The 23,127-nt window shown below is 34.1% G+C and overlaps 1 protein-coding gene and 1 long non-coding RNA gene across 2 annotated transcripts in view; one reads left to right on the forward strand and one right to left on the reverse strand.

Moving 5' to 3' along the window:
- LOC115883689 overlaps positions 1-23,127 on the forward strand; it is a 125,638-nt gene that overhangs the window by 61,078 nt on the left and 41,433 nt on the right. The window lies entirely within an intron of this gene.
- On the reverse strand, positions 20,421-21,227 carry LOC115883691. The gene is made up of 2 exons (XR_004050429.1): positions 21,145-21,227; positions 20,421-20,477 (listed from the first exon to the last, which is right to left on the reverse strand). It is a non-coding gene; the product is annotated as an uncharacterized LOC115883691 (long non-coding RNA).

The following is a 23,127-nucleotide window of genomic DNA, read 5'->3' on the forward strand; positions in this document are numbered from 1 at the left end:
TTTGTGACAGCTCTGTCAGTGATACTTGTGACGGAATTGTTGTTTAAGCAAATAAATAAAGACAACGGAAGTCCGAAATTTTTTAGTTTTAATATTGATTGTTATCACAACAAATCTTCGCCAACCAACAAATCGCAGATAATTAATAAAGTTATATAAATATTTAAGAAAAATAAAAGAGGCTTTTTTAATTCAATCTAATAAAAATAAATGTATTGTTAATGCATCTGTAGATGTTAGTAATGTATGGCAATTGCTTCTTTGATTTTAAAGAACATAACATAAATAAACATAACATACGTAAAATTTTAAAATAATCATACAGAAAGTTTGGGGCTTTTTGGTTTTACCTTATTAAGTAACTGTTATCAGGTAGTAATTGTTAATTTTGAAGTTTAACTTGATATAAGGTAAATGTACCACTAGTTGACACCTTAAGGAAAATAAATGCAACTTTTGAATATAAATGATATATTTATTGAAAAATACAAAAACATATGTAATAAATAGGCAATATAATGCTTTTAGAATAATGTAGGAGTAATAAACTTGGAAAAAAACAGTAACATTAGTTTAGAAAACATTAACAAATTTAGGGCTGTAAATGTCCCAGTGGTTGACACTAAAAAAAATGATATAACCAGTGCTTGACAGAGTGTTGAGCCAGTAGTTGACAAAGTAATATTATGAGGACATTTTAATCATCAACATCTATAGGCCTGCTAAACTCGTATTTTAAACGATCACCTGCTGCCGTCATATTAGGAAAATCGAGGTGTTCTAATATTTGCTTAAATTTAATGACACTTATGTCATCTGCATTTAGCTTGAAGGACGTTTTTTCTTTATTGCAGCAAACCATTGCCACAACTTCAGCTTCCGTCTTTGATAAAACTTCTTGGATAATACAGACATATTTGTGCATTCTTTTTTCCCCTGGAAACTCCACTAATACGTAGTCTCCCTCTTTATATCGATATTCTAATTCTCTAGAAGAATTCTCTACGTTGCTAATATTAAAACTTATATCCGTGATATCATCTAAACTATCACCTGACTCAACCCATTCCTCGTCAGATTCTGAATTGGAAGAACTATCCTGATATTTTCTGTTGTTCTTTTTTATCGCTCGTTTCTTTTGTTCTAGTTTATTCTTTTTTATTAGCTCGCGTTCGTCTTTTTTAGCTTGCCTTTCTAGAGCTCTCTTCTGTTTCCTCTCTTCCTCTTCTTTCTTAGCCTTTTCTTTTTTCTCATGATACTCCTGCCACTGTTTGGAAGTGGCTACTGATGGTATTTTTTCCCTTTTTTGTTTTTTTCCTTTTGGGGGTTTTGGCTCAGGCCAGTAGAGAACTCTTTTAAAAGGAGATGGAATAATGATATTTGATGGGACATTTGAACTTTGTTGTATGCTTATAATACTAGTTGAAGTTGAAGTCGAGGGATCTGGAAATATAGGTACTGGTTGAATATCGTTGTCATTTGGAGCAGTATTACAAAAAGTTGAGGGACCTTGACTATCGGTACCTGATCGTAATTGTTTAATTGGTGTCATATGTTCAACATCTGGTGTATTAGTAATGATATCTGTTTGATCTACAGAATTATTGGACACTTCTTCCCGTTTGTCCCTTTCAGAAATTAATGCTGATTTTAACTGATTGAAATCATATTCAACTTTTTTGTAAACACAAAAAAGTGATAGGTCTTCCTGATTCCCACTCCATTCTTCGGTCTCTTTAAACTGAAGAAGTTTTTGTGGTTCAATATATTTCTCCAAAAATTGTAAACCTTGCTTTAGTTCATCAATATTTTTTGAAGTGGTGGCACGGGGTTTAATATTCGATTCTATCTTGCCTGCTACAAGTGGTAAGGTAACTTCCTGGGGATTCCAAGGTACCAGCCCACATTTTCTGAATCCGTTTTGAAGTATTGAAGGAGTTAACCTTTCTTGTAGTAACGTATTTAATAAAGGACAGAAATGGACTTTTTTTAATACAGGCGACTCGTGATTATCTATACGCCATTGTTGTACCTTAGTTTTCCATCCCTCTTTGAGTGTTCTAAAAACTGCTACATCCATCGGTTGGATCAAATGTGTTGCATTTGGAAAGAGTGCTGTAAGTATTATGCCGTTATCTGCACAAAACCTGCTAGTATGAAGATTTAGGTGTGACGCATGTCCGTCAATAAAAAGAATTATAGGTAATGTGATATTGTTGCCTAGTAGCCAAGGATGAAAAATGTTTGTAATAAACTCGAAGAATGTTTCTCCGGTCATCCACCCGGATTCAGATTTTCCTATCCCCCAATTCTCAGGAATACTCATAGCAATTTCCTTTGGAATCCGGTCATACCTAAATACAACCATAGGTGGAGGTATTTGTCCAGCAGCGTTACCCGTTACAAGAACGGTCAAGCATTCCTTTTCATCGCTGTTGACTTGCTGGTAAACAGATTTGTCACCTTTTGGAGCTAGCACTTTTCCTCCCTTTGGGTTCAAGAAAAAAGCAGTTTCGTCGCTATTGAACACTCTCGAGGGATCTTCTAAAATAGAGCTGTATCCGTTTGTGTCGAGATAGATGCGTACTTCCTTAAACCATGCTTGTAAATGCTCCTTTGTCACTGAGGATCTACTAATCGTAAGATTTTGAGCAGTCCGCTTAGCTACTTCTGGATGTCGTCTAAGAAAACTTTCGTACCATTTTCGACCTGGTCTGTTGTTGGTGAAAGGGTTAGTACGTTTTAAATCTATTATTAAATGCTGAACACTATCAAGTAACGTGTCTTTTCCAATAGGAAATCCCGCTTTTGCCATTGAAAATATCCACGTTACCAGAACCTTTTCTTCGTCTTCTCTTAAAATTGGATTAGGACCCATTCTTCGTTCCCGTGGTGTAATGCCTTTAATTTTATAAGTTAATGTAGCACGTGGAACGTTGTAAGTCTTCGCTGCTCTTGTAATAGCCTCTCCTGCTGATACAGCCGCTATAGCCGCCTCCATTTGTTCTTCAGGGTAAGACAACATTTTTCCTTTAATTGGAGGCATGGTGACACCTGCAAGAGAACCAGTAATTGACACCTACTTGATGTAGTAGTTGACACTATGTCAACTACTGGTACGAGCCATTTAAGACATTTCAAACCTATTTTGCATGATATGGCAAACATAACTAATCAAAATGATCACAAAACAAAGCCAACTGCCTTAGATCCAGTAGTTGACAATACTGTCAACTACCGGTACACCCTAGAAATATTTGTACCAGTAGTTGACACTTTGTTTAAAGCTATTTGAATACCAACAAATTGAACTACAGTAGTAAATATCTTATATTTCATATATTTCTAGTGCCTATAAGTCTACTAAAACTTAAACACATGATATAAAATTTAAACAAAATAAATGTTTTAAAAACTTACTTTCTTATCACTTTTAACAAGAAAAAGCTATAACACTCAGTTCAGCACGTACATGTGTGAAAAGAACCCGCTGCCATATTGGAATTGGTGAATCCCAAAATTATAATTTTATCATCTGATTCATAGATGGCGCACGAGGCCACTGACTTATATTTGAACGATTTACGCACAAAGGATTTCTTATTTTTGTGGCATAAAGTATAAAGTGTCAATTACCGGTACAGCGTCAATTACTGGTACATTTACCTTAATGTCATTTTGACAGAACGTCAACGGTTTCTTGTAGACGTATCTGTTTTAAAAAAGTAAAGTGTTCTCGAATAGTTGAATTTAAATGCTTTAAATAGTTTTTTTTCTTTGTATTTTTTTTGCTTCCGACGACGGAAAGAGATAAACTTTCCGAAACGTTAAGCATTTTTTTCTTTGTTAGGCAAATTTGTATAACTGTAAACATAACTTCTGACAAGCAGTGTCCGTTTAGGTTTAACGCCAGAAGTCTTTACAAAAAATAACTATTTTATTTTGTAGATTTTCTTGCAGTGCAGTGGCGAAATACCCATAAAGGATTTTTTTGGAGAAATTAAGAATAGTTTACTTATAAAAATATTTTGCGTACATTTACAATATACAGGGTTGTTCACCACATACGACACGGAGTATTGTTGCTAAACGATTATATTTTTACAAATTGTAAGTTTTGGGTTCGTTGAAGGACTATTAGAGCTACAATTTAAAAATATGTTTACAAGATACAGAGTGTCCCAAATAAATAAAAAATATCAGAGTTGTATTTTTTTAAAGGGAACACCCTGTATATTATTACATTTTTAGTTTCTACGATTAAAATAGAGGTAAATTTGATAAAAGTTTATTACACTTAAACCTTACCGTTTTTGAAATATTTTCAATTTTGTGAAATTGCAGTCAAAATTTTAAGGCTTCATTTCTCCAAGGGTATCAAAGTTTTTAATACTAAAAATTTACTGAAGTTTATTTATTGATCAGTTATTGTGCTGCAATAATAAAAATTATATTACCTTATACAGAGTGTCTAAAATTTTATTTTAAATAATTACTAGCTTTAAACGGCAATAACTTGTTTAATTTAAATGGAACATCCTGTATATTTTATGAGAATCAGATGCACAATTTAATTATCTATCAAATTGTATTATACCATTTTTTACTTATCTCTTCAAGTTTCCGTAGAAAATGCATTTTCTTTTAATTTAGAACTCATTTATCAATATACCCATGGAATACTGACATTTTAGATTATTTTTAAACAGTACAGATACTAATATTATCGAAATAGTTTGTGTATTTCATTAAAATATAAAAAAACTGTTTAAATATTTGTTAAAGAGGATCAATTAATATATGATACCAGTATTCAAAGTACATTAATTGACTGTTTGCGTTGTTAACAATAATTGCTCCAAATACTAAAAAACTGTATTTTGTATGTGTATTAGAGAGTGTGGTAAAAAGTAACACCTTGAAAATGATATTTAATTTTTTGACAAATGCTTATTTATAACAACAGAGACATTCATTTTCATAACTTATTATTTTATTGATTTCTGATTCAAATCCACATTTATTTAGAATAATTTATTAACGAACATAATTAAGTATGTAATTAATTAGTATTTGGGCGGAAATAATGGTGGTATATTTAATTAATGGTATACTTTTTTTATAAAGAATTAAATAGTTTTCTTTTTGCATACAAATGGGCTAGTAATATTATCATTTTGCTAAAAACGATATATTACATTTTATGCATTTGTTACTTTAAAAACAATCTAAAATGTCAATATTCCATGGGTATATTGATAAATGAGGTCTAAATTATAAGAAAATGCATTTTCTACGAAAACTTGAAGGGATAGGTAAAATGTGGTACAATACAATTTGACAGACAATTAAATTGTGCATCTGATTCTCCTAAAATATACAGGGCGTTCCATTTAAATTAAACAGGATATTGCCGTTTAAAGCTAGAAATAATTTAAAATAAATTTTTAGACACTCTGTATAAGGTAGTATTATTTTTGTTATTGCAACACAATAACTGATCAATAAATAGACTTCAGAAAATATTTAGTATTAAAAACTTTGATACCCTTGGAGAAATGAAGCCTTAAAATTTTGACTGCAATTTCACAAAATTGAAAATATTTCAAAAACGGTAAGGTTTAAGTGTAATAAACCTTAATCAAACTTACCGTTATTTTAATCGCAGAAACTAAAAATGTACTAACATACAGGGTGTTCCATTTTAAAAAATACAACTTTGATATTTTTTATTTATTTGGGACACTCTGTATCTTGTAAATATATTTTTAAATTGTAGCTCTAATAGTCCTTCAGCGAACCAAAACTTACAATTTTTAAAAATCTAATTATTTAGCTACAATACTCCGTGTCGTATGTGGTGAACAACCCTGTAGATTTATGATGTTGTATTTTTTTGGATCTATTATTTTATAACAATATATTTTTTACAATAAGCAATTGTCCCAATATCCCGAATCCATTACCGTTAAATAATACGGTTGAGATAACGAAACATAATGAATTTTTCCAATTAATTCGTAACAAATTATTGCCCCAGGAAACTCGACAGAAACCAATCGATCACCGATCACCCTTTCTTTTTTTATCAAACAAAGTTCATATTTAATAACCGCTACGCCGAACCGTTCCAAATAAAAATATTTACGTTCAATTTTGTTGGGTATTGTGAGCCAGAGCTTTTATATATCCTGTTGGGCGTGGTTGATGGATCGTGCAGGGGATCCGATGTTATTTCAATCGTTATTAGAATTCAATGCAATACTAGAAAAATACAATAACGAAATTAAAATGACGAAGGTGAATTGACCATCTGGTCGAAGACAAATATTGGATGTTTTTTTGGGATATTATAAAAATGTTCCTGTATAACGTTCTCCCTGTTATGATTTTGTCATTTTAATAAGAAATTCAATGAAAATTGAGAAGTGATCAGACAAAACGTGAAAGTAACTTGGTCGATTCTGATTCCCTTTGGTAAAATAAATCCGATGATGTGATCAGTTTTAACCAAAGTTTACTAAACTTCATTTAATAGCTAGCTTAAAGTCGAGCAAATCTTGCAAAATCAAATAAATCCACAAAACGAAATTGCATAGATCCGTTTGGAATCAAGAGGGATACTTTTATCTGCAAATTTTTTTAATGGTATTTCCGATATTTTATACATATTTTCGGCTTTAATTGCTTAAAAGATTGCTGTACTAAAGAACTTAATGGGATATATTTGGTTAGATCTTTCGTTTTAATAGTTTTTTTATTGTGATGTTACAAATAAATAATAAAATAATAAATAAATTATAAATTAGATTATACAATATTGCATAAACGTAAAATATTTGCTCTTATATACAGGGTGGTCCGAACTGTATTCCGGAAACTTCGTTATTTCAACTGCAACACCCTGTATTTTTTTAAAATAAATTGAAGCAGATTCGAATGCTCTTTCAAACTATATTAAGGGTTTCCTATACCTATCTAGCTCAGATTTTCAATAAAAAGCGATTTTTAAATAAAATTGCAATCAAGATGGCTGGTGTGTCGCCATGGCAATTTTCTAGTGACAGTTAGTAACTATTTTCAAAGTCGACATTAGTTTATGGACATTAATTATTTATAGTTTATAACAGTTTACTTAAATTTACCTACAATAGTTTAATAAGTAAGTATTCATTATTTTATCAACAAAAATAAATCAGTATATCTGCTGGCAGAACGAATAGATACATGTGTTACTAGTGATTTTATTTTGTGAGGAAAATTACTTCTTGGCCTCAAGGGCTTATGCTCAAAGATATCCAAATAGGCCAATATCTAATAGATATCCTGATCCAAATATCCAATAGATATCCTGATAGGCAAAGATATCCTGATAAGCGAATTTGAAAAACTACTTGTCCTATTTCGCAGAGCTGGTAGTTTGGTTTATAAAAAACCTATTAGGCAAAAACCTGTCGTTAGAACTGAAGAAAATGAATTTGCCGTGATTGACTCTTTTATAGAAAATCCATGAATCATCGTAAAATAAATCAAAGAACTACTTTGTTTTTCTTGATAAAATAATAAATACATATTTAATAAATATTATTTATTAAACAATTGTAGGTAAATTAAATAAAAGTAAACTGGTATAAAATTTAAATAAGCCCATAAACTAATTTCGATCTTGAAAATAGTTACTAACTGACACTAGAAAATTGCCATGACGACACTAGCCCTGTTGGTTGCCATTTTATTGAAAAATTGTTCCTTATTCAAAACCTGAGCTAGATAGGTATAGAAAACCCTAATATAGTTTGAAAGAGCATTTGAATCTGCTTCGATTTATTTAAAAAATACAGGGTGTTGCATTTTACAAGCACGTTTTTATGTAAAATAAATTCTTAAAATAGATCATCAATTTTTGATACCCCTGTATAAATTTAAGGAAGCAATAACATTTTTCTGTAAAGTTTATTTCTCTACCTTTAAACTCAACATAAAATTAATTCTGAAAAGTAATGTAGAGGGTGTTAATAATCTATTCTATTGTAGCTTGCAAATTTAAATATCTTTAAATATCTCAAAAACCAATGATTTTAAACATATTTAACCCTTATAATAAATGTCTTTTTTTGGTCCCAAAAATCAAAAAATTAAGTTCCGTAAGAAAAAATATAACTTTGGTTTGGATCTTAACATTGCCTCCCAACATATTCCCATAAAATATTTTGTTTCTACATCTTTCCGATTTCGTATAATCAACCGAGACGAATGAGGTGCGCCACCCTGTATACAGGGTTGTTCACCACATACGACACGGAATATTGTAGCTAAACGATTAGATTTTTACAAATTGTAAGTTTTGGGTTCGTTGAAGGTGTATTAGAGCTACAATTTAAAAATATTTTTACAAGATACAGAGTGTCCCAAATAAGTAAAAAATATTATAGTTGTATTTTTTTAAATGGAACACCTTGTATATTATTCTATTTTTAGATTCTACGGTTGAAATAAAGGTAAATTTGATTATGGTTTATCACACTTAAACCTTACCGTTTTTGAAATATTTTCAATATGAAATCGCAGTAAAAAAATTAAGGCTTTATTTCTCCAAGGGTATCAAAGTTTTTAATACTAAATATTTACTGAAGATTATTTATTGATCAGATATTGTGTTGCAATAATAAAAATTTTACTACCTTATACAGAGTGTCCAAAAATTTATATTAAATAATTACTAGCTTTAAACGGCAATAACTTGTTTAATTTAAATGGAACACCCTATATATTTTACGTGAATCAGATGTACAATGTAATTGTCTATGAAATTGTATTATACCATTTTTCGCCCATCTCTTGAAGTTTTCGTAGAAAAAGCATTTTCTTATAATTTTGACCTCATTTATCACTATACCTATGGAATATTGACATTCTAATCTTCAGTAAATATTTAGTATTAAAAACTTTGATACCCTGGGAGAAATAAAGCCTTAAAATTTTTACTATAATTTCATAAAATTGAAAGTATTTCAAAAACGGTAAGGTTTAAGTGTGATAAACCTTAATCAAATTTACCTTTATTTCAATCGTAGAATCCAAAAATAGAATAATATACAGGGTGTTCCATTTAAAAAAATACAACTATAATATTTTTTACTTATTTGGGACACTCTGTATCTTGTAAAAATATTTTTAAATTGTAGCTCTAATAGACCTTCAACGAACCCAAAACTTACAATTTGTAAAAATCTAATCGTTTAGCTACAATACTCCGTGTCGTATGTGGTGAACAACCCTGTATATTTTATTTATTTACTAATATCTCTGAAACTGTCGAAATATATTTACTCATATCTTAGGGTCATGTAGAGTGATCTGAAAGGAAACCAAAAATGCAATAACATACAGGGTGTTTCATTAAAAAAAAATCATCCCGATCCACTCACGCTTTTTTGAGCCACTATAAAAGTTAAAATATTTTCCTGAAATACATCCTCGTACATACCTACTTGTACTTTGTACTTGTTTATTGTCTTTATTATGAATATTTTCCCTGTGATTTAAAAAAAGCTGCCTGTGGCTCATAGAATTGACTTTTGACTTAAATAATTGCAAAAATTGCATTTCTTTCAATTCTGCGTCATCAACAAATTACACTCCTCTATACAATCTAACCAATCTACTTCGTATAAAAGCTATATCTTGCTCCAGCTGTTCCTCTTGAAATAGAACCTAATTTACTTTTTTCTGTGCGTCAGTAATTCGATCTAGTTACGCCCGAACTACTTTCTATGATTTTCGGTTTAATCGTCACAGCGATTTTGTTATCTTCGCCTGCTACATTGTCAAAAAGCAAAAGGCGTTTCTTATTAGAAGCTTACGCATCGGCTGGGTAACCGAAATTATTTCACTGTGCCGTGGAACGAACTATGTTGTTTAACTCCGTAGACCTTGAATTTCACGATTAGGATTAGGCAAAATCGGATTTAGCACGGTTGTAGGCATTGTTTTTTTTTTAATAAAGTAACTTTCGATGTAATTGAATTTGTTTTCAATTGATTAATGAGGTTTTGTTATTGTATCTAGATCAAATATGATTTTATTGCGTTAGTTAATGATATTGCAAGCAAATATTGCTCAGTGTTTGATCTGATTTCTAGTTATTGTCATATTTTAATTTTGAAAAAAAAACTTTTGCAATATTACTACGTATAATTAATTATAATACAGGGTGCTACAAATTCGAGGTACGAGCATTGGTATCTCGGAAACCGTAAGAGATACGAAGATGGTTAAATTGGGGTAAAGTTGCGCTTTAGGATGTTCACCAAGATGCCATCAAAAAAGTTTTAAAAATTTCAAGGATTGTTGAGTTTTTTGGAAAAAACGGATTTTTTTGAAAATCAATTTCATTCCATTAAATTTCTATATAGATAATGTCCTCATCATCTTCATTTTCAGCTTATTCAACCATTTCCAATTATGGTGTAGCTTCCATCACGTATTTATCTAAATGGTCTGTATAGTTGGGCCCATTGTTGTTTATTGTTGGCTATACTTACCCAATTTATTCCTGCTAATTTCCTAATATCATGGTCCCATTTTGGGTTTGGTCTTCTTCTAGGTCTCTTAATTCCTCGTAGGTACCATGCTGTACCATGCTTTGAGGATGAAATCGTCTTGTCACGTGTCCTGCCAATTGCCACTTTAGGGATTTGATTCTGTAGATGTCATCTGTTACCTGGGTCTTTTGTCGTATCCACTCTATTCTTTTACAATGTTTTTTGGATATTCCTAGCATATTTCGTTACATTGAGCGTTGTGCTACCTGCCGTTTTCTTATAATGTCCATCTTAAGTGTCCAGGTTTCGCTGCAAATGTATGACTGGTAGTACACATTGGTCGAATGTTTTCTTCTTTAGATAAAGTAGCATTCTAGATTTGAATATGATTGAGTTTCTTCCATCAGTACTCCATGCTAAATGAATTCTTCTGCTGATTTTTGGTAGTAGAGATCCCGAGCTGTGTATTAGTTGTCCCAAATATATATTATATTATTGTACTATGCATAAAAGAAGATGCATGAAAAACTAACACGCTTAGATTAAGATTCAAATTTTAAAGTCTTCTTCTTTTTCCTTCTTCGTACTAGGCGAATCTCCCGTTTGGTTTTGTCGTCTCTACCGGTTAGACTGACAAGTTGTTGCTCCATCGTTTTCGTGGACGTCCTAAGCTTCTGCGACCTAGCGGTAATTTGTCGCGTACAACTCTCGCTATCCTTCTGTTGTCCATTCTGCTGATATGCTCGTTCCATTCTTTCTTTCTGCTGAGTACCGCTCATTTACATTTTCCACCTTGCATGCTCTTATGTTTTCATTTCTCTCCCTATCCAGAATTATTGGTCGTACCGTTTGCCTTGTAAATTATTGCTTTAGTTTCCACCTCAATGCTTTTATTTCGCCATATTGTGTCATTCAGGCATCCTGCTATTCTGGTTGCCTTCGTTGTCCGTTCTCGCACCTCCGCCTCTACATCACCATATCCTGAGATTTCTATGCCCTAGATACTTTAACGAAAATCATTTACAAAATTTAAAGTGTTATAGATATACAGGGTGGCCCATCGAAAACGTTCCGCAAGGCATAACGGCCAGGGTAATTTTTTTTTCAGAAAATCCAAAAACACGTCAATTTTGTTTGTGAGGGGGACAACATTTGCCCCAAAAATTATTGCAAAATCTTCAACCCTCTAAGCGGGGGCGTCATCACCCAACTTTTTTCAAATGGGAAGGGGGGTCAAGTGGTACCGCAATGAAAAGGGCTTTCTATTCTCTATACTTTCCCGCTTCGTTTTTGAAAATCGGTCGAGTCATTGAGAAAATATGAACGATTGAAATTAGAAAAGTTTATTGAAACATTTACCAGAGTAAATGATAAGGATAAATTCTTCGACCAGTTTGCTGTTTTTTCTTATTATTTCTAAATGTTTACGCATTTTTTCACTTGCCAGAAGGTTGAACAATCAGGTGTGGTAGTTGCTAGATAGCTGTTCTGTGACTTATGCGTTGAAGTTCTTCTCAATATCGTTAAACTTTTTAACAATTATGGTGTACTCACTTGCAGAAAAAGTGGAAATAATCGAACTTTATTTTAAAAATAATAAATGTGGCAATCGGGTTGCGCAGATATTCAATGAACGCCATCCTGACAAAAACCTTTATGGCAAAATTGTTCGCAAGTTAGCAAAATTTTGCGAAATGAATAAAAAGAGACTTTATGAATAAAAAGAGACTTTATGAATAAAAAGAGACAGAGGGAAAATGCTGTAGTAAATGAAGCTATGGAGGTATTGGCCCAATACATACGGCCCAATACATACGTATTGAGCCAAGTTGTCATGGATAGTACGCTGAGTACAAGAAAATTAGCCAATGAGACCGGCCTGAATCGTACAAGTGTCCACAGGATATTAAAAAAACCCGTTCTACAAAAAAAGTTCCACCCGTACAAAATTCAGTTGGTACAAGAACTCAACGAAGACGATTTTGATCGTCGCTTGCAATTTTGTGAAACTATGAGTGAACGAGTGGCGAATAATTTCCTATGTAATGTGTGTTTTTCCGGATGAGTGTACTTTCTTTTTGAACGGTGTCGTTAATCGGTACAACTGTCGGTACTGGGCTGAGGACAACCCCAGTGTTTTTCACGAGGCCTAATCACCAAACCAAACCAAAACCCTCAGAAATTGAACGAGTTGGCTGGTATTTTTGGAAATTCTATTATGGGTCAGTTTAACGATATTGAGAAGGACTTCAACGCACGAGTCACAGAACAGCTATCTAACAACTACCGCACCTGATCGTTCAACCTTATTGCAAGTGAAAAAATGCGTAAACATCTAGAAATATTAAGAAAAAACCTCAAATTGGCCGAAGGAATTTATCCTTATCATTTACTCTGATAAATGTTTAAATAAACTTTTCAAATTTCAAACCTTCATATTTTCTCAATGACTTGACCGATTTTCAAAAACGAGGCGGGGAAATATAGAGAATAGAAAGCTCTTTTCATTGCGGTGCCACTTGACACCCCTTCCCATTTAAAAAAAGTTGGGGGATGACACCCCCGCTTAGAGGGTTGAAGATTTTGCAATCATTTTTGGGGCAAAAGTTGCCCCCCTCACAAACAAAGTTGACGTGTTTTTGGATTTTTTGAAAAAAAAATACCCTGGCCGTTATACCTTGCGGAACGTTTTCGATGGGCCACCCTGTAGTATGGTTATGCAGTGTTTTATTTTGCTGTTATAACGTAAAAGTTTAAGGTTTTACCTATGACCACGGTTACACCAATCTTATAGATTTCACTGTAAAGCAGGCTAAATTGACATATACATCTACCCGTGCGTCTAAATAGCTAATGGGGGCAACGCAACGGTCCAGCTACGTCGAATCACCAGTGCCCAATAGATCACTGAAGTTAAGCGACGTTAGCCGATGCTACTGTATCAGTTCTAAGGAGAGACCAAGTTAAAGAGGTGGAGAAAATGGAGACGATCCTCCAGCCTCCACGTCACGAGTACCTCAGCCGGAGACAAGATCGTCGACTGTGAAGGGCACAGAGCGGAGAGCTAAACCCCAATAGTGGAAAGGTGTATACCCTCGTAGGAGGTAGATGTCCACTCCTCGGAGGAAGCACTGTTGTCAGAGGAGGATGGGAAATACCTTACTGTCCCTCCTACAACAGGAAAATCCCCATGTATGATGAGTTATAAACTGTATGATGAGTTATAACTCATTAAGGGGGGAAACAATAGATCTTCATTCATTCTACATTCTGCTACATGTTCATCATCATCATCATCATCATCATCATCAACCAGCCACTAAAGTCCACTGCTGGACGTAGGCCTCCCTCGTTTGCTTTCATAACTCCCTATCTTGAACTATTTGCATCCAGTTACTGTGGATACGCCTTAAGTTGTCATGCCATCTGGTTGGAGGACGGCCTCTGCTCCTGAATGCATCATATCTTGGTCTCCATTCTATTATTTTCTTCGTCCATCGGCCATCGTTTAGCCTTGCAATGTGCCCTGCCCAATTCCATTTCATAGTAGTTATTTTCTCTATGGCTTCCATTACTTTTGTTCTGTCTCCCCCCGTACTACGATGGTCGATACTTTATCTCTAAGAGATACATAGCCCCAACATTGATCTTTCCATTGCTCTTTGCGTTATTCTGATTTTGCTTAATGTTTTCCTGGTTAATGTTAGGGTCTCCGCACCATATGTTACAACATGTAGTACGTATTGATGGAATACCTTACTCTTCAAACATATCGGAAGGGCCCCTTTGAAAATGCATTTCAATCGTTCAGGCGGCCCAAGTCAGTCCTATTCGTCTGTTGAGTCCGCAAGTTTGGTTATCGCGGCTTACACGTATTTCGTGTCCTTAAGTACTTGTAAGCAGTTGTTTCTTCTATTTGATATTGGTTAATGTATTATATTCCACCGCCAATCGCTAGGTTTGTCATCACTTGGGTTTTTGAGATGTTGATTTTTAATCCCATCGGTTCAGAGGTTGCGTTCAATTTTTGTAACATTTCTTGGGATTTATTTAGGCAATCGGATATCAAGACAATGTCATCAGTAAATTCGCAGGTGATTCAAGTTTTCGCTATTTCTATTTATACCAAATTCGTTCAATTCTATCTTTTTACACATGTATTGGAGCAAATTATTAAATAATTTTGGAGAGATGGTGTCGCCTCGGCGAACATCTTTTTCTATGTGGAAGTTTTTAATATCTTTATATGATTGTGTTTGCTACACGATGAAATATAGAAAAGAAAAAATATGGACCTATATAGCGTATTGATCTATAATATTAAAAATTATATAACATAAAATAATTGCGTGTAAATATAACCATAGTCTAATAAACATATAATAAGAAACCGGTGCGTACCGAGAAAAAATGTACGACAGAAAGCAAGTTTAGTTATTATTATCGACCCGCAAAAACAACGAATTCTATTTAAAATGAGCCTTCTGGCTAAAAACCGCAAGCGTTCTTTTGTAGGTCAATACCGGCTGTGGTGTCGGTTCACGCTAAAAGTAAACGTTACGTAAAAAGCGTAAACTTGGTACTAAACTCGATAGGTAAAAACTCCAACCTAATTTTCCGCTAATATTGTTACAAATAATTATGGTAGTGTTGCTTGCTTCGCTCGAACGAAAAGGATTTCCTTAAAATTGTGGTTGGAACGGGCAATTTAAAAAAGTTTTTCGTTTTTCCCTCCAGCTGCTTGGACCGTATAATTTTTGAAAAGTAATTATCGGTTTTGAAAGGTCGATATTTTAATAACAGGCTTAGAAAATGATTACATTGTCTACGTGTATAATTATTATATTTTTTCCATAGCAAATGTTAAAATTGCCTCATATCTATCAAAAATAATAGATAAAATAGTACTTTAACCCCAAGGATATGTTAAAAACTTTATTTCTTCTCGCACGTTTTTTAATTGCTTCCATTTTTGAAAATTTTTCTATTCCTTTTCATAAGTTATTCGGGATTTAAATGGAAGTAGTTTGGATGTGGGCTCTATCTGTTGGTAATTTACTTATTTCGTTTTGAGCCATTTCTGGCTCCAATTCAATCAGCAATCGACACGAAAGAGAATTAAAAAATATTGACTCAAAACTGAGAACTAAAGAGACAGCTTTATTTATTTGTCAAATTACATACGCCAACCCAGCACAATATTTTTTCCACTCGTAATAAATTGTATTTACAATTATTAGAGCCAGAAAATAAAAAAAAGTCAGGAAAGTTCTGTTTTTGCCAAATGTCTTCGAAAGTAATCCAAAATAATCCGGAATAAATAAATGAAATGCATTTAAAAAATGTTTGTAGATGTATACCCTGTATTTTTATATTTTATTTCCTGTCGCTGAATAAATATACGGTGTCTCTTTTAAAAAATGGGCACCATCCTGCTTATCTCAATTTGTCGAATGTATGCGTTACGTGTCTCCGCGTTATTTACTTCCTCTGGGGACGTGCAACAATTTTTACCGACCGGCTCCCAAGCGCAAACAAATCATACTTGTCAAACTCTTTCGGTTGAGCGATCTTTGAAGCGGTCCAACCTGCATATTGACTCACCCATCTTCTGTCTATTTTCGTTGCGCCCTCTGCATGTGGAAATACCTGAGCCGTAACTACTCGTCAAAGCTGCTATTCTTCTACGTGACCGCACTCGAAACGTGTCAATTTGGACAAAGGGCCGCTTTTTGGAGGGTCACGATGCCTCGTTAAAGATGGTCTGTTATTATTTTTTCAATTTGAGCGTTTAGGTACGTGGGGAAAGAAATATGAAATAATAACATCGTTCAGTTTCGGACGGCATCATGTATTATTAAGTTTGTTACGAGTCATAATAAAATTTTAACATTATTTTTACGTCCAAAATTCCGATTCATCATTGGAATATGGGAAACTTAAGGAGATACGAGGTCGAATAAACAGAGGTAAAGTTGCGCAATTTGGTGTTGATCAAAATGCCATCTTAAAAGTTTAAAAATTTCCAATACTTAAGGAAGATTATTGGAAATTACCCAATATTCGCGGTTTGAAAGTTAAAATAAAAGTATGTTAAGTTACGTCTCCTTTTTGGTGCTAAAGCTGATTTGGGCGGGGCCTACTTTGTTTACGCCGAATCCGAACCACGGTCCTCGGCCATATCATGGGCAATGTCCTACCGACTTGGAGAATGCACCTAACCAAATCGACTCTTAGGGTATACACACACAGAAAGCAGGTTAATCATCGCCTATTACCTGTGCTGAAATCGATTACCTACAAATAATCTCCATAAAACACAATGAACGGCTGTTTCGGCCAGTTTAAGAGCAACTTTCCCACTACAAAGATATCTGATGCATCTTCAGAATTTTTTTTAATGGAAAATAGATTTGTAAGAATACCTCGCACGATGCAAGGTATACATCCATTGAATTGGAAACGAAAAGTTTATGGTGAATATCAGCATTTCTTTCAATCGCAACTACAAGAACTTTTTTTTTCAGTATATAAGAATGATCTTTCAAACATTCCACTATATCTTGGGAAAAATTAAAATACGATTAGCGAAAACTGCGTTTCTTTAGAAAATGAATCATCCATTGAATTGGAAACGAAAAGTTTATGGTGAATATCACCATTTCTTTCAATCGCAACTACAAGAACTTTTTTTCAGAATATAAGAATGATCTTTAAGACATTCAGCTATATCTTGGGAAAAATTAAAATGCGATTAGCAAAAACTGCGTTTCTTTAGAAAATGACTGAAGTCTACTAATTTCAATATCCATTATCAATGCGAAGTAGAATGTAGAATGTTTAGGAGGGGAGTTAATCACCGCGAACTTACAGATCTATTGTGTGTTCCCCTTTCTTAAGTTATAACGAGTTATAACTCATCATACAGTCTCAGGGTTTTAACATCTGAGACAGCTCCACAAAGGCCAGCTCGCCATCCCCGACATCAGCCGTAAAAAAGGCACAAACGGTTGTCATCTCGGCGCACTCAGTGATAGGGTGTTCTGGTGTTTCCCCATTTTCCCCACAGAATCTGCATTCGCCGTTGTTTCTCAGCTTCAGCTTACTGAGGTGTTCGTTGAGGAGACAGTGTCCTGTTAGAAACCCCGTGACCAGGGACGCGCCGTCCATATGGGCAAGGTCGTGCGGCGCACGACGCGACGGCGCCAAAGCCCCGGAGGCGCCTGCGGTCACTGACTTTAAAAAATAATACACCATTTTTTGGAACTTATCAACAAATTAACATAAAATTTAAGTAATACTTTTATCTATGAACGCCAGTGGTGAAAATATATTATCCACCAATGTCGAGCGCTGCGCCGCTGGTCATTGGAAATTTTGGCTTAATATTATAATATTGGAGAAAGGCGCCTACCCTTATTTCGCACGACGGCGCCGAAAATACTTGACGAGTCCCTGTCCGTGATAATCCGAAGATTGTTTTTACTTAAATCAAGGAAAACCTTTGATTTTTCTCGGTCGTAAGTTTTCGAGTGTCTTAGACCGTTGGCGGACACCCATTCCAGGTTACGGATGGAGTCTTCCAGATTGTTCAATTCTGCTTTCAGTTGGTTCCCGCTTGGAAAACAGAAAGGTTCTGGTCCAGTTAGTGGAGTGTTCGTTCCTCCCTTAGTGAGTAGGCACCCAGAGTAGAGGAGAACCATTTAATAGAATCGGTTTCAAGAATATGACTTGTCTCTCGGTAGAACCACCGCCCACTTTCTATTAGTTGTTCTACTCCCTCAGTTTCAAGAATAACTACCCTGGATTTAGGGTTAATTTCTTCAATGTGAAATATTTTTTTCCGTGTACAGGACTTGCACAGCGTGGGCTCCTTGTCCTTAGTTGCCGCGCCTAACTAAACATGCGTGCGAGTTTGGCTCTTTAAATATGCAAATTAGTAATTTCTTGCGGCAAAACGGTTTATAGCCTCGTATTGGTATTATAATCAGCTGACAAACTGCAAATTCACTCTGTGGAATTGAATTATTGATTCGGTATCGCGTTGACATACCGAAATCGGATTTCGTGCTCGGGTGCGAATATTATTAAGTTGGTTAGTTCAGCGGCAAAGAAAATTTAATGAAATTCAGTTTTTTAATGAAATTTCTAGAATTTTGCACGTTCATATTGGGCCAATTTCAGCTTTTGTTATATACATTACTAACGTCTACAGATGCTTGAGCAATATATTTATTTATACCAGATTGGATTAAAAAAAAAACTTTTATTTTTCGTTTAGAAGCTTTTGGTTCTTTTATTATAATTTAAATAAAATATACATGGTGCCCTCATCAATGCTGTGTTGAGTGGCCTTCAATATCAAAATTGGACAGTTGGGAACAGCAACTAAGATGTGATAACCATCGAATTCGGGTTCTCAGAACTTCAGGAAGACGAGAGAGACTCCAGGCTGCCAAAACTGTACCAAGATATAACGGAGGGACTGTAATGTTCTGGGGAGGGTAATACGCTGGGAGCAAAAACTCGATTGTTACCAGTTCAACAAACTTTAACGGGTCGGAGATATGTTAATTTAGTACTAGAACCAATCGTTAGGCTTTGGATAGCTGCAATTGAGGATAATTTTAACTTCCTAACCTAACCATAATGCCCCTCCCCATACCAGCAGAGTGGCTAGAAAATATCTTGAAACGGAAGGTGTTAGTTTTGGTCTTGCCTGCATGTTCACCAGATCTAAACCAAATAAAACTAACACTTGTGGAACCAGCTCAAAAGAAGGGCTAGAATTCGTCAGCATCAGCAGAATGAGAACACATACCCAAAGACAACGTTGATGATTTAATAAGAGGTATGCCAGTGCAGATCGAAGCTTGGATAAGGGCTAGAGGTGGCAACACGGATTATTAAAATTATTCATTTTCTTTTTGTTTTTGCTTTTTGACCATTAAAAATTTAAATATCATTTCGTTTCAGAAACCAAAAAAATACCATAGTTCTTATTTTGGAAACTGACTAATTTATTTATTTGGTTTATTTTTCATTAAAAGTTTTTGGTAAAGTATGAACTGAGTTTTATTCATAAATATAAAATGTTCATACGTCTCAAAAATTATGAAAAATAATAGATGATTCCATATAAGTTTGGTTGTGTATATGTCTTTGTTTAATGAATTATAGGTATTGTTTTTGTCTGAACATATTGTTTTTGCCCTATCGTAAAAACTTTTAATAGCACCTTTTATTAGAAAACGACCGCTTTACCGACCGATTAATGAATAAGACCGCTAAAATGATTTTGTAATTTTCAATGATGTTACCAAAAGAGTACCTTTGAATGATTGCTGAATTTGTACCAGTACGATCTAGGAAAGCAGCAGATTTAATAGAGAAATCTTACAGTAGAACTGTAAGTATAGCAAATACTACAAATGGATTTTAGAAGTGAGGCATTTTGTCAGCATCAGACAGAAATGTTTACACATCAGATGCTGATTTGAGGTTGTGGATAACCCACAATCTGAACAGAGAGGTCAGAGCAAGTAAAAATAATGATTGGTTAAAATGGCATGATAATTATGATATTTTTTATTAACAAATTAAATCCTGATGTGATTTTATTAAGACACTCTAAAATTATGGTCAAGTATGAATATTCAGATGGCAGGTGGTAGGTGTGATATAGGAAGCCGATATAGGTGCCATTTATAAGGCTTTTGATAGATTGATATTACTGTTGAAATAATGCTAATAAAAATCGGAAAGGGCGAGTAAGGAAAATATAATATTTTTTTTTTGTTTATATAGCATAATATATGAATGGTGTTAATATCAATTTAATATTCAAACAACATAAACAAAAGAAGCTAAACTAACCTTAGATGCCGGGACACTTGTGTAATGCTCTCACTCTATGATCACGCAATTTGCAATCTATAAAAATAAAATATACTTGAGCATCACTGGAAAACGCACATAATCACATCACCATAATCGAGTATATAAAATAGTTAAATATTTTTGTTGTTCCGTAGCTAAGCGACCCCCACACGTCTGTCCCACACACAAAAGGGATGACCACAAAGCGACATAGCATAATGTTGTTGTTCCGCAGCTAAGCAACAAGGCGTCTGACCCACACACAAAAGGGATGGCCACAAAGGCGTCTGTCCCACGCTCAAAAGGGATGGCCACAAAGGCGTCTGTCCCACGCTCAAAAGGGATGGCCACAAAGGCGTCTGTCCCACACACAAAAATAATACTAAAATACCCTTCTCTATCTACTACTAAAGCTCAGTGATAACTGTTAACTAAATAATATTAAACAACTCTCATACAAATCCCATGTAATGCCCGTGAGTGAACAAAATACACTCACATAACACTAAAACACTCTTTGATAAACATCTATCTTTTAACTAAACTATATTAAATTGCCCTTTGATAAATATGTGTCTACTATAAAGCACACACACACAAAAGTAATACTAAAATACCCTTCTCTATCTACTACTAAAGCTCAATAACTGTTAACTAAATAATATTAAACTACTCTCATACAAATCCCAGTAATGCCCGTGAGTGAACAAAATACACTCACCTGTATAATACTTCATTCCTTCTATTCAGTCCCAGAAATATTTTCCACACAATTATAATCTGAATTTAATATTTTTGATAAATGGCGACGTCAGTCTAAATAATCATCAACAATGCAAACCGCATCGTCTAGGAAACGACATATTTATACATGCGGTCAAGAAAAGTCAATTAGAGATTCAAATAAAATATTATTTCTTAAAATAACACAATTTAATATAAACAATTTTTTAACGGAAAACAAGACTCTTACATATATAAAATATGACAGAGATCAAACTAAATATGCGCAATAATCACAATCACAAAGTCCGAAAAAGAACCGGTACGGTCTAGGCACAAGGCTACTCTCCCTTATTTCTCTTAAAATTATTATAATACATTATTCTTGCATTTTGTAACCAAGGGGGCGTGTAGGTATATTACCTAAAATAATTTATTTAATTTTATGGCTTGGCTCGTTTAATTTTCCACATATAACCGGAAGCTGACGTTTGTCGCTCGGTGTTTCGCCGTGTTAACTCTACATTTTATTGTGTTTTTGTTGCTAGTTCGGTACGGGGAGTTCCAGGTGCATGAACACATTGCATTCTGGCGCAGAGTGGAACATAAAGTTTACTTTGTCGTTTTATTTGTGTTTGATACGACCGGCATGGGAAAACTAAATGGTAAAAGGTTACGGAATGAAAGAATAAACATAATGAAAGAGACCCCATTAATGCTATGCAGGCTCCATTCTTTTATACTGTTATTTCAGAAAGCATTTTTGGGCATAAAAAATTACGGAAAATATGAGTAAAGTATCACATACAGTAATGTCCGCCTATAACGAACCTGCTTATTGCGAACCAAATCGTGTGTTAATTTTTTCACAAATAACGAACCCTTTTATAACAAACTTTCGGATAAAACGAACCTTAAATTTTGATATGATCGTATATAAGATTTTTTTTATAACGAACCTAAAACGGTATTTTACCGCTGATGCCACCAAATACCAGTTCCAAACTACAACCTATGGATCTGGGTGTCATCCATAGCTGAAAGAGCCATTATCGTCGACTTCGTGTTTCGAAAATGGTACATTTTATTGATAGTGGGGGTGAAAATTTTTCTATCAACCTCTTGGATGGAATAAACTTCATTTATATGGCATGGCAGAGGATATCAAAACAAACAATTTTTAATTGTTTTCAACACAGTGGTTTCCTAAAAGTAGAAAATGATTTGGATTCAGACGATGACTTGACAGTGCCCAATGGCTGAAAAAAGTTGGATAAGATGATAAAAATATTATAGTACAATTTTCCTTGTTCTGAAAATGAGTTTAATGAATTTGTCCATATTGATGGTAATCTTGTAAGTGTCGAATACTTGGGTGATTATGCCATTGTCGCTTCTGTGTCTTCTTCAGTTTATATTGATGATGATGAGGAGGCGGAAGATGAAGAAACCGTGAGTACAGAATTGAGCCCAATTCCGACCACATCAGAGGCACTTCAATGTATTAATAACGTTCGTCATTTCCTTCAGTCACGCAATACTCCGCAAAGTGTTCTTAATCAATTAGCTGAAGTAGAATAATTACATATCAATGATATTCATTTCACAAAAATAAAACAAACTAAAATATTTTTTTTTAAATTAGACTCTTAAGAACAGTTGTTAATGTATCTACCATATTACAAAATATATTTTATGTTCCATATCTATGTATTAATAAAATAAAAATTGAAATAGTGAGGGGAATATATAAAAACAGAAGGAAAAAATTAATCGGCAAACCCTCAACAAACTCGTAACCGTATACACCAATGTACACGGTTGTAGACATAGTCTTAGGCTCCCGTTTGCTCCTTTTGTTTTCATTCTCTTTTTTTTTTCATCAACCCGGTTACAGACGGTACCTCGTGCATCGTTTGCTTCTTGGTTTATATAGTTTGGGATCGTTGTCATCGCTTGCTGATGCCTTACCGTACTGATG

This window comes from Sitophilus oryzae, unplaced genomic scaffold, assembly GCF_002938485.1.
Source record: "Sitophilus oryzae breed Bouriz unplaced genomic scaffold, Soryzae_2.0 scaffold_1976_pilon_pilon, whole genome shotgun sequence".
Taxonomy (NCBI): domain Eukaryota; kingdom Metazoa; phylum Arthropoda; class Insecta; order Coleoptera; family Curculionidae; genus Sitophilus; species Sitophilus oryzae.